The sequence below is a fragment of the Anneissia japonica genome, unplaced genomic scaffold (assembly GCF_011630105.1).
Source record: "Anneissia japonica isolate Jap-2015-1 unplaced genomic scaffold, ASM1163010v1 scaffold287932_len317664_cov166, whole genome shotgun sequence".
NCBI lineage: Eukaryota > Metazoa > Echinodermata > Crinoidea > Comatulida > Comatulidae > Anneissia > Anneissia japonica.
In genome coordinates this window covers 69,152-80,800 of record NW_022735649.1, presented here as the reverse complement: position 1 = coordinate 80,800, position 11,649 = coordinate 69,152, and the positions used below count along the sequence as shown (strand labels likewise).

At 37.6% G+C, this 11,649-nt stretch overlaps 1 protein-coding gene across 1 annotated transcript in view; it reads left to right on the top strand.

Moving 5' to 3' along the window:
• The first annotated feature begins 585 nt into the window (after positions 1 to 585).
• The window catches only part of LOC117116654, a 14,297-nt gene continuing 3,233 nt past the window's right edge, over positions 586 to 11,649 (top strand). Inside the window, exon 1 of the mRNA XM_033260727.1 lies at positions 586 to 624. The gene's annotated coding sequence lies outside the window, so the exon portion shown is untranslated. The remainder of the gene's footprint in view (positions 625 to 11,649) is intronic.

Here is an 11,649-nt window from a genome sequence, read left to right as displayed (position 1 = left end):
TCACGTCTAGATCTAGAAGAAAAACTAGTTTTGAAAGGCATATTCCTCCACCCACTAGTGCCGCCAAATGGATGAAGATGTGAGTGTTGGGTTCAAATGATGTAGAATGTGATTGATGGGTTTAAAGACAGGGTTTGTTGAGGTGATGCCTGTCAAAACTTTTTTTTTAGTTTTCTTTGTCTCATGTGCTTCCTTCTCCCCCCTTATTATTTTGCTTACTGTATTATTACTGTGTTGTTATTATATTATTCTTATTAATTTCTTAGTTTATCTATTTTTGAATCTATCTATATTTCTGTTACTTGTTTGTAATGAGAGTCCCTAATGATCAGCTCCGGCTGGATAGACAACCCACATAAAAAAGATTGTGGAAATAAATATAATAAAAAAATAAAATCCATGCAAAATAATTTAAATGCATCTAGTAGAATGTGGCTGTTAATTTTTTTTCCAAAAACTAAGAACAGGTAATAGAAAATATTGTTGTGTGTCCCTTTAATCCAGTTTTAAATAACATTACAGACACGTGATCTTGTGTTTACGCAGTTGGAATTTCCAACCAGTTCTTCGAAAGAAGCTGGCTGGCCGAGGGTGTATTGTAGGCAACCATAAAGCTTGTATTGGGTAAGATCTACGTTACGATAATACCATAATTTGCTCATTTGGTGTGTAAGTTGTAGGGCGTATAAAGCGTGATAATGTATAACCATGGAGGTATTATAGTAAACTATAATATCCTGGTAAAACATTTAAAAGATTACAATTGCAAGGGAATTCGTCATAAGTACTTCCTGGTAATTTAGAAAAGACCTACGTTCAGTAGTCCAGTAGCTGTATTGTTTCCATTCTCTGAAAGATTTCTCTGTTGTTGTGTTTTTCATTTACATTTGCTTATTAATACTGTTAACATGCGCCGCTAAACGCATCCATGCGCGCTGCCCGCCATTATTTACTTCAAGCTTGGAGGAATTAGTTTATGCTTCAAGTAAATACTTGGGTGTGGCTAGTTGGTTGAAAATTCCTCACTTGCGCAAGGCAAAGTGCCCTTGCAGTGGAAATTGGCCAATGTGATCCCCCTTCCGAAACAGACACCCCCTTCTATTAACAAATTAAGGCCAATTTCCCTGACCTCTACCTTGGCTAAAATTGCTGAGAAAAGAGTGTCAAGGTTTGTGATTAATACAATTAACCCTTTTATTAATCAACAACAATATGGAAACCAAAAAGGAGTGTCCACGACCCACTGCTTGATAGATGTTTATAACTTTTTAATGTCAAATTGTGAGAAACGAGGTTCAATATGCACTCTTGTTCTTACAGACTTTACCAAAGCTTTCGATTTGATCGATGACCGAATAGCTTTTAACTGTTTATATAACTTTGGTATCTCTCCATCTATCTTGCAGTGGGTCGTTGACTTTCTTTCAAATCGCAAACAGATGTGCAAGTATAAAAACTGTTACTCTGATTGGGAAGTTTTAACTGGAGGTGTCCCGCAAGGGACTATCCTAGCACCAATAATTTTTCTTTGCATTATTAATTCTGCCCTTAATGATGTTCTTATTGATGGGGATGTTCATATCTGGAAATATGTTGATGACCTGACACTTGGAGAGAGTAGGTTGGTGGAGGGTCAAAGTTCCCTTCAAGCTAAACTTGACTCACTTTTTGTCTGGTCACATACCAACAAACTCAAACTGAACCCCTCCAAGTGTCAGGTTATGCAAGTCTACTTTGGCCGCAATGATGTTCCAGATATAAACATCCACTTATCCGATAACCGTTTAACGGTTGCTAATAACGTCAAACTACTTGGAGTAGTTCTAAGCAGTGACCTAAAATGGGGAAATCATGTTGACCTAATGGTCAAAAAGGCTAATAGGAAACTATTCATGTTAAGAAAATTAAAAGATGCTGGTTTCAATAATAATGAGTTTTTAACAGTCTACATGGGATACATACGGCCCACCCTAGAATATGCAGCTCCTCTGTGGTCTGGGGGACAGTTTACCAGGAGACTTCTTTGGAAACAATTATGTTGACTATCAGGATGCTCTCGAAAAACTTGGGCTGGAATCACTCGCACAACGTAGGATTTTATTATGCAAAAAGTTTGCTAAAAAAATTAGCAACGATAAAAGATTTAGTCACTGGTTCCCAAAATCGAAAAATATTTCATCAATGAAACTTCGGAAACATAGAAATTATGAAATGCTTTCCTGAGAACTGAACGTTTTAAAAATATCCCCATCCCTTATCTAATGACATTAATTGAAGAATAAATTTAATTTTGCAATTGTATTTAACTTTGTGAAATTTTGATGGTTTGGGTTCATTTTTTGTATTGTCTTTAAAATTGCCCCATCACTTATCTAATGAAATTAATTGAAAAATTCAAATTGTGCAATTTTAACGTAGTGAACTTATACCGATGGTTTGGGTTTGCTTTTGTATTGTTTTAATGTGATGTTTTTGCTGTATCCCGTTCTTGTTTTCCTTTTGTACAAAATACACCAATTTAGCTTTTGGCTACTAATGTATTTTTTTATGAAGGAGTTTTTTTTCTAATAAAGATACCGATTATATAAGACAAAACCGAAAAACGCCAAAAAAGAAAATACCAAAAACAAAACAAAAAATCAATACTCTGTATTTATTTTTCAAAATCCAGTGTAGGCCTACACAATTTTCTCATTTTAGACCACCTTGCGACCCGAAAATTTGGGGTGAATGCTGGTTGCATTATGTTTTTTCCCCACACAGTTAAGGCAAACATCATGTAGATCACCAAATATATATAGCCCTATGCTTTTTTATTGTTAAGGATAGGTCTAATTTTTTACTGCAATATGCATAATACTGTATATGAATTAAATATTATTTTAAAAATATAATTGATGTTAAAATAATAAAATCATCCAAACGAATATGGAATTATCAAAGTGTGGATCATCTAAGATTCTTCCAGCGGCTGGGCTCCACTTTGTCTGGGCTGTAATCCCATATGGTACACGGTTGTTTCATTGCATACATAATCGCGACATTTAAAGCCTGGTTCTCACGACGCCCTAGTATTCGGATCGGGAGCTAACCGTTAGCGCTAACCGTTAGCACCTGTGTGAGAACGACCGATCGGTTAGCGGTATCCGGACACTGCTAACGGTTAGCAAGCGCTATCGGTTAGCAAATTGAGCGCGTTTCTATCAACAACCAATCACACATACGCGTTTACAATTCCCAGTTTCTTATGGCCAGTGATTAGATCATCATATACTTGGTATTTGGATCGTGATTTTTCTCTATGGACGCACGGCAGGATCCGGATCCTGCTAACCGTTAGCTGCCGTGTGAGAACATAGGCAACGTGTTTAGAACAAGCTTTTTATTACAATAGGACGCGCGCACGTTCCATGCAGCTACTTCATGAACTTCTTTAGGATAGTCTATAGCAACAATGGCCGCAAAATTTTGTGAAACTATGTATTCGAGTTTATAGAAATAAACTAATTTAATAATACAATTTATCAAGTATACGTTGGTATTTTATAGGAATAGGCTCTATAGATGCTGTATTCACTGACGAACACTGATGAACTGGCTGTAAAGATAGCCAAAATATGCTTCCGACCCGCACGAGTTCTCATTATTTTCCATATATAGTTTTCCCGTTTCTATTTCATCCTCTTCGCAGCCGCTGTTTAGTTCCTAAGACGATTTTTTGATAATCATATCCTCTTCGCAGCCGCTATTTGGTTCCTGAGACGTCCTCGCAGCCGCTATTTGGTTCCTGAGACTCTATTTGGTACAGCGCATGCTCGACATGGCTCGATAACGTCACTTACTCAATCGCATGTTCACTGTGTTTTTATAGATAATCAAAGATACTAGAAATACTGTACAAGGTAGAGCACTCGCATAGTAAAAATGAGGCGGAAATTGGACCATACGATTCTGCGCTATATTGTTGTTTTCTATACCGGATCCGTGGGCTTACTGTAATTGTGTGTTTTATTTGGATAATAGCAACGATTTCTACCTCCGCCAAGGAGGTTATGTATTCACCGTTGTCACTGTCTGGGTAAAATTGTACTAATTGTACAATTGTGTTCAATTTTTAATTGAGAATTGACAATTAAACTTGGTAACGAAAGTTTGGTAGAAGTTTTTTAGATCCAGCCTTACTGGGCGCCCCATTGTTTGTATTCCCACCATGCATTTCGGTGAAACACACTTTTTTTCTGCATAGAACTCTATCTTGTGTTCTAGTATCTTTGAGGTAATTCATGGACGTTATTTGGTAACTGTGCATGCGCATTGCTTAGTTCAGAATTCCAAATTTTTCGTAGTAAAATCTACCGCTACCATACAGTTTCGCAATGACTATTTCCTCTTGATCGTTACAGCCTAAATGTGCGGCGCGAAAACACAGTATAATATTGAATTTCGGTAGGATAGGCCTAGATATGACATTTGCTGGAGCAAAACTAACTCTGAAGTATAAACGTTTAGAAATGCTCACGGACAAATTACGAATACCTTGGGACACAGTTTTTAACTTACAATTTTACAATTAAACATTTTAATGAGAAAAAAAAATCCCTGTCAATTAACAGACAGTGAGCGTATTTGCTGTATTCTTTTGCATGATTCATTGGCTAATAACATTTAAGAACCGTCTGTAAGTCAGTGACATCTATACTTTCATCTGATTTAATCGTTTTATTAAAGCTATTCATTTTTTTTAATTGGGTAGACAGCCAATAAACGGTATCGTACGTCATATCATGTGTATAGAATGTCGTCGGATTTGGTAAAATTAATGTTTAAATATATCTGCTTGCTATATAAATATATGTCTATTACTTTTATTCATATTACTGTATATATAAACGAAATGTTTGTGAGAAATCAACATTAAAACAATACATGGAATTGTCTTAATACCTGTGTCCGAGCTTTTCTAAACGTTAATATCCTTCAGAATCAGTAGTACTAAACAGTATTATGCAAATATAAATCAGGGGGTTTGGGTTCAAATTTAAGGGGTGGGGGTAAAAATGTTTTTTTCCCGGGAAATGTTGATTTACATGGCGGGAAATGAGCTTTCCAAACTTCTGAAATGTCTTTTAATGACTTTTAAGTTCTTCTGAATACAAGGTTTTCCCCCTTTCAACGAGGGGGTCCGAGTTTCTCCCGGGAAAATTTCGATTCCTAGATGGCGGGAAATAAAATTCCCGATTTATCAAATGTCTTTTAATGAATGTTAAGTTCTTCAAAATTAAAGGTATTCCTCTCTTGAAAACGGCCAGGCATAGCCTACGTATTCTTTTTTCCATTATTAGATAAATCCCAAAAACGAAGGGGGTCCGGGGTTATCCCCCTTGGAAAATTGTGATTCCTAGATTTTCCTCTTGAAAACGATGCCATGAATCAATGAACCCCAAAGAGAAAGGGGGTTGGGGTTCTTCCCGGGAAATTGTTGATTTTTAATATGGCTCACCCATATTTTCTACTGGGGGACCTGCCCCACCCCCTACTTTTGTGACTGTTCCCAGACCAGTGACAAACATTTTACGAACGCTGCAATGTCATTATTATTATTATTATTAGGCCTATTATTATTATTATTTGGTGCTTAGACAGCTTGTTTATTTGCGCCTTATAAATTGACCTATTATTATTATAAAACATAGATTTTTTCTTTCATTTTCTAACAAACATTCGAGTCGAGCAACCAAATGTCGACTGACGTATGTATACGTGCGTCTGTAAAGTTTTCTTGAAACCCACCCTCCAGCATGCATGAAGAAAAAATCGCCTGCCTTGTGAATACTGTGTTTAGACATATCGGGGGAGGTAGGCATTTTTAATGGAGCGATGCTCTAATTCTCTTTATGCTAACCACGAAGATGTATAGTAAGTGTAACTGGTGTTTACAGTAAACCTTCAAACTAGCGTAATATAACCACATTTAACTCCATCTAATTTAACGAAAACAATAAGATAATTAATTAGGCCTTTATTTAAATAAAGTTCTCTGAATTGTGTTATACCGTAGGTTGTAAAAACTGTATTGAGTAAATATTCTTTCAAATAAAAAAATCTTTCGCTTTGATATTAGGATAGGAATTAATCATTTGTGACACAAAATGATAGGCTATGTCAAGCGTATGTTATATTGAACAGCGGCAGATTCAAGGGGAAACCCAGTCAGTCCCCGAGTCCCCTCTATTTCGACTTCCTGGACGTATCATTTCTGGGCTACATAGAAGAGTAATTTTTATCCATCGGGGAAAAAGTAAAGTTTTCGTCGGGGAAGAACCCATATCAAGGATAACCCTCATGATAAATAATTCATTGAGATCGTGGAAGCAATCTCGACTTCGACTTTGTTCGGAAATCTGTGGCGCATTCTAGGGCGGGGAGGAGAGGCTAAATTTTTCAATTTTTGGTTTTTTTTTAATGGAGTTATAAGGAAAATTACATTCATTTGAAGTCTGAGAGTGTAATTTCCCACCATCTAGGTGCCGCCTCCCCCCCCCCCCCCCACCTAAATTGTTTAAAAAAATTAGAAATATAAAAGTAATTATATTCAACTTTTATGCCTGAAAGTGCAATTTCCGGCCATATAGAGTTGCCATAATCACAAATTGTCTTACCTCAGCCCTAACCATGGTGGAGCTGAGGTAGTATAGATCTTCTATCTGTGAAAGTATACCCTCCCTGGGCCCTTCTATTTCGTTTCGAATTCCTGGATCCCCACCACTGGAAATTACAACAAATATGAAGTCATATTACAGTAGCTTTATCCCTATAAAATAACTTTTAAAATTCACCAAACTTCGTAAAATATTTGTAGTTCTATCTAGGGGGCTTTTCCCTCTGGACTCCAACCAGGGGCCCTTAGCGGCCCCCTGGTCCCCAGCCTAGATACTCGCTTCGCTCGCATATTTTTACCGTATGAAATTCCACCCCCCCCCCCCCACCAGACACTTTCAAAATCGTTCCGCCGAGTTGAATGGTACGTGACATAAAATCACCTGCGCATGCGATAACGTTGAATTCTTGCGGTCTTATGGATTCTAGTACGCGAATTAACCAAATCTACGTAGGCTATCCAGTGAACTTAAGACGTACGGTATGTCGGTACAGTAACGCACATAAGTGATTCCGTTCTGGCGTCGCGTCGTCGAACAAACGAATGGAAAGCTTCCTATTATAATAATGGGCGCCCCAAAGTGTTTGATCTTGAGTTACATTTTTATTTTTCTGTTAAGGCCGGAGTTTTGATAATTATGTACTATTAGGCCTAGACGCAGGGTTCCCGGAACGTCGCCCTCAGTGGCGTGTGCAAAGCACAACACAAAGTCAGAAGTGGGACGTGAATGATTTCGATATAATATGGTTTTGTAGTCAGATTTTCAAGAAAAACTTCAGCTACCCGTATTTCTCGACTGAGACGTCTGTGGGAGCTGTAATTTGTATGGCAAGGAGATAGTGCTACCCTTAATTCGAATTAATGGAATTTACGGCCACAAACCTTGTAGTTATTAATATTTTTGTTATAGAACATTTTTATTTTTTGGTGACGGCGTGCTTTTTTCATGGATAAACACCACTGCTTTGCACATGGGTGCCTTACCTAGGGCTACAACAGCTGCATTGTTAGCATTACATAATACTTCAACAACGTACGTCTGCAACTGAATTATCTAATTAATTTTTTTCCCCCTTATTTTAATTTATTTCTTTCGAAAGTGTACTTTCTATCGCATATAATTGCACTGTCTTAGGCCTAGGCCTAGTTTTACTAATAAATAGCCTCACCGGCCCCACGCTACAGTGTACAGACCTATGCTAGGCAACAAAACGTGATATTGCATTGTTTGGCATCTCCAACATTGCTGCCTCTCACAATACACCAACTTCTATCTAATATCAAAATGTACCTTTCCCACCTCACTCACTTTGAATATCGCTCTCCTAACAATAACAATATTATTTCAGTCCCTTGTTATAGCATTTTACATCCCCTCTTGGCTCATGAGTACCATACTTCGAAAAAACTGTCTCCATATCTTCGCTAATTTATCACCGTACTTACACTTATGCATGAAGTAACTGCAGCACTTAAAATGTACAATAATCATTTCACTACCAGAGGGTAGTGAAACCCCTAACTTAATTATTCATGCATTACATAAATAGTTTCATGTTCCTGTAGTCCAACATCACTGACGCATGGCAACATCCAACTGACTGCAGACCATTTCCGGGATAACGTAGCACAAGTTCCGTCACCTCTGGATAACTACTAAAAATTATACATAAGTAGGCATAGTTCTAGATTAGTCATGTATTAAGAAGAGAATGTGATCACCTACTCAAAACAGTTTTAGTAGGCCACATTCAGGGGAAAGCACAGAGAGGAAGGAGAAAAGCATAACTCTTGGTCGAATGAAACAGAGTGACAGTTATTTTCAAATTAAAGGAAAAGATGAGAATAGCCAGCTCTAATGCTGGATGCCATAGGACCTGCCAAAATGGCAGAGCACCAATAAATGAATGAATGGGCTATTGTTGCCAGAAAGAAAGAAACTGCACAGAAACAGAACCCAGTCAGCTTGCTGCTGACTGGGTAATAATAGCAGGCCCATAGGCAGAGGGTGGGTGCGGTCGTAACCACCCCCCCCCCCAAATTCCAAAAGGTCCACTTTTTAAAACCTATGATTTCACAAAATCGTTCCTAATTATGACAATGCAATAGCATGCATTGCATTATATATTTGCCAGCTTATCTAACCGTTGATTTTTAATAATGTGTATGAAATTTGTTAGAAATTGATCGTCTCCGGTGATTGCAGATTGATCTATATAATATGAAGAATGTTATCTATAGGCTGCAGTTGTACAGGACATAATAACGTTACTTTTTCAGGTCCACAAAACACCCAAATTAATGAAAATTTAAATGAAATATTCATGAATTATGTAAGACCCTCAAAATGCTAGCCTACTTTGTCGTTTTTTTTTACAAACCCCCTCCAGGCCTCTGCCCCTGGACTACCAAATTTCAAAAAGTCCACTTTTTAAAACCTATTATTTCACTAAAATCATTCCTAATTATCGCGAAATGCTATAGTATGCATTACATTTTTTGCCCGCTCTTCTACCCGTTGATTTTTAATAATGTGCTACGAAGTCTGTTGGAAATTATCAGCTCCAGTGATTGTAGGCCTACAGATGTAAAGGACATGAAAAATTTCACAGTGGTGGATTCAAGGGGGAAGAGCCCGCTAAAATTATAAAAGAAATGGAGAAAAAATAAAATCATAATTAAAGTTTGTCTAAATGTGCCATTTCCGGCCACTTTGAGGAGCCATCATCATAAATTGTCTTACCTCGGCCCCAACCATGGTGGGGCTGAAATGGTATTGACCATCTGTTTGTGCAAGTTTCTCCCTTCACCCCACCCTCTATTTCTCCTGCTTTACTGTAGGTCCCTAGAAAATACTCAAATGAATGAAAATTTTAATAGGATATTACAAATTATAGATTTTATAAATCCATTAAAAAAGGCTCTCAATGCTAATTTGTCAGAGCTTCCAGAAGATTCGCCCCACCCTCGCGGGGATCAGGCAGTCGCGCATCGTAAGGTCCACTTCGGTTGCAAAACGCACCTCCCCATCGAAAATCCTGCCTACAGGCCTGAATAGTAAAACTCGAGGGTCACGACATTGCGAAGTGCCTGTTCATCTTGTTCCTAATCATTTAAACCATCATTTAATCACTATCGTATCGAACTCGAGTCGAGTCAATCCGAGACGGCCCGAGTGGAGTTTCAGAAAACAAAGATAGCATGGATGGGAATTGAACCGGGGGCCTAGAGCTAGATCTCCACGGTTCAGCGCACACAGTCGCTACCACCGGTTTAGACGTCTGAGCTAAGCCTGTCTCTTATACACATCTAGATGTGTATAAGAGACAGGCTATATCTTCTGGAATAAGTACGAAACAGTTGTAAATTGCTACATAGACTGATATTTGGTCCCTCTTTCAAGAAATACCATTCAAATTTGGGTAGCATATTTTATTTTAATGTTAGATGCCCCGAAAAATCCCCCAAAGCATTGCGCGAAAATAGATTTTCGCTTTTTCTGGAGGGCCGTATCTTATAATTCTTTTAAGTAAGGAAGTTAAAATTAAACATGTGATGAATATGCTCATACTATTAGACATATAAAAACTTGCAAGGTACTTAGAGTTATAGTTAAGGTATAATTGGGTCCTGAACATGGTTGCAGAACCATTGACCCTAAAAATACCCCTACTTTGACCGACGACCGGATGACCCCGTGGACACTTGATATTAATTGTGAAATTTATACCAGTATACAAACAGATATCATCATTGTATGTTTCTTAACTTCATCAGCGTGAACTGATTTTTTTAAATTAGATGTTAATGTAGTGTATTCTAAATATCGGGTCAAAGTTTAAATCACAAATAATTCAATATTTGTAGCTTGAACTTTGACCTGATATCCAGAGTACGTTAAAATCTGTCTATTAAAAAAAAATCAGTTGACACATAAGGAGTTGAGAAAAAAGTTTAAACTTTCTACTTAAATGATATGTTTATCGGTATACTGGTATCAATTTCACAATAAATATAAGTGTCTACGGGTCATCCAATAAAAACAACGTGACACTGCCAATGGATTTCATGATATAATACAAACTTACATGTGTGTAGCCAATGTGTGTAATATAAGGGGCGGGGGCGGCTAGAGGAGGGTGGGTCGTGGGGGTTCTTACCCTCCAAAAAATTAATCAAAATTTTTAAAAATATCCCAATTATAGTAGTAAATGTTCGGGAATGTAATATATGAAATGTAAGCCACCCTCCTTTTATTGTGATTTACAGAGCAACTGGAGTGACCCTACCTTGTGCACACGCCGAGTCATCTATAAATCTCGAATGTTGTGCGTACAGTAATAATTGAGATACAGTTGAAATGAACAACAAAAAAAACCTTTTTTTACCATCATGGTAATTCTCTGGTTACCCGATGATAACGAATGAAAACTCTGTAATTTATTACAGAATTATTTGGTATAATCAAAGAAGAGTGTAGATTAACTCTTCCCTGGTATTAAATCTTCATGTGCAACCACCTCCCATAAGCTATCACGTTAATGTCCACTCTCATTGTCCCGTTTGTTCTCCCTATCTAATCGGTGCACTTATACCTCTCGTAAGCCACCACCTCCCGTAAGCGACCGCGAACACTTTTTCTTAGGATTTTCCTCCCGTAAGCGACCAAGTTTTTAATAGATTTTGACAACAAATCAGATAATCGAACCTAAAATTAGACGCGGCGATGGTGCACCGTTGGATGCTTGCAGTAGTAATAGAACTACATACCCACTTTCACTACATACCCCTTTATCGGAGGGTCATGATTATAAAATCATTACCCTTTGTTGGCGGTACCAGGGAAGAGAGAAATCTCACTCCAAATCTATTTTCTTGTTTATACATTACGTTATGGCTGATTTTTTTTGTTAGAGGTTTATAGAAACTCCCAATTCTATCATTTATCATTTAGAATAACGCAAATTTCCGGGGCCTTTAACCCCCCCCCC